This window comes from Protobothrops mucrosquamatus, unplaced genomic scaffold (assembly GCF_001527695.2).
Source record: "Protobothrops mucrosquamatus isolate PMUCROS unplaced genomic scaffold, P.Mucros_1.0 scaffold5680, whole genome shotgun sequence".
Classification (NCBI taxonomy): domain Eukaryota; kingdom Metazoa; phylum Chordata; class Lepidosauria; order Squamata; family Viperidae; genus Protobothrops; species Protobothrops mucrosquamatus.
This window is the reverse complement of record NW_015391532.1, coordinates 42,380-44,149: the sequence shown is the minus strand read 5'-3', so window position 1 is coordinate 44,149 and position 1,770 is coordinate 42,380.

Here is a 1,770-nt window from a genome sequence, read left to right as displayed (position 1 = left end):
ACCAGCTCCAGGTCCCAGAAGGTGAAGTTCTGAGTCCTTCCCTCTTCCTGGCTGCCGATTCTACCACCACGTTCAACGTCCATCATCGCTCCCCAGAGCAAAGGGGGGGAGGGTCCGCTGCCCCTCTGCCGCTGCCAGCCCCTGCGGCCTCTACCCCTGCCTCAAGCAGGCCTAGCAGCTTGGCCTTCTCGCCTCCCTCGCCCTTCACAGCCTGGGTGGAGCAGGGGTGACCTCCCGTTCACACAGCCTCTTGTGAGTGTAGGTGCCTTCCTTCTTCTCTTCCTTCTTCTCTTCCTTTCCTTCCCCTTTCCCTTCCCCCTTTATCCCTTTTCTTTCCTTTTCCCCCTTCCCCTTTCACCCTCTCCCTTTTCCTCTCCTCTCCTTTCCTTTCCTTTCCCCTCCTCTCCTATCCTTTCCTCTCCTCTCTTATCCTCTCCTCTCCTCTCCTCATCTCCTATCCTATCCTATCCTCTCCTTTTCCTTCCTCTCCTTTCCTCTCTCCTTTCCCTCTCTTCTCTTCTCCTCTCCTCTCCTCTTCTACTCTCCTCTCCTCTCCTCTCCTCTCCTATCCTATCCTATCCTATCCTTTCCCTTCCTCTCTTCTCTTCTCTTCTCTTCTCCTATCCTATCCTATCCTATCCTATCCTATCCTATCCTATCCTATCCTATCCTATCCTATCCTTTCCCTTCCTCTCCTCTCTCCTCTGCTTTCTCCTTTCCTTTCCTCTCCTCTCCACATTTATCTTCCCTTCCTTCCCTTCCTCCTTCTTTTATCCTTCTTTATTACGGGGGTCTCCTGCCAATGCCCCCTCCCCTTGCAGTCTTGTCCCTTCTGGGTCCCTTCTTGTACTTCTGGGAAGGCTCAGCTGCTGGGCCACCGACGGGGGGGGGAGTGACGAGCGAGGGGGGGGCTCCTCTCTTGCACCTGCTTGCCCTGGCAGAGGACCCGGGGGGGGGGGCTCTGCCGTTCTTTTCGGGGTGGGGAGGGACAGCTTGGGCACACGCCTCTCTTTCTGTCACAGCTTTACTTAGCTGCCTTGCTTCGTATCGCCATCCGTAGAGCCTGGGGTGGGGCCGGGGGGAGGTCTCCAGGTGGGGGTGCCAGAAACTCACCTGGAGCAGGTAGGTGACGGGGAGCCTTTCGCTGCCGGGGTGGGGGTGACCCTGACCGGGCAGCGTGTCAAGTGGGGTGGGGCTCCTGCGCCGGGCCTGGGTCGCAATGCCCAGCGAAGCCGTGGTGGGGCTGCCCAGGGTCAGCTGGGTTTGGGGGGCCGCTGCCAGCCCTGAGCTCTCGACCGGAGACCCCCAACTGGACGGTGACAGGGAGACCCTGACGGAGGAAGGCTCCCGGGCTGATGGGGGGGGGCACCACCTGGGGTCATCCCCTGCTTGCACCCTCCACTACTCGCCTTTGTAGAGACGTTAGCAGGAAATGTGTCATTTTAAATAATGTTTCTACTTGTAAATAAATGGTATTTTTCTCCCAAGAGTGGTTTTGAGTGTGGCTCTGCAGTGAGTCTTTCCCTGCCTACTTAGAGGTCAGCCCCATCGGGAATTTGGGGGGGTGGGGGGTGTGGAGGCTCATAATCGTGTTGGACTGGACAGGGCTGACCTGCGGCCTAAGGCCAGGCAGTGGGGCAGCAGCCGTGGCCTGGCCAAGAAGCAGGTCCTCCTGCACACACAACTCTCTCGGGAACCTTTCTGGGGTCTCGTATAAAAGGAGGAAAGGCTCGTGAAGATGAAATCAAAGCTGCAGCAAAAAAGATATTG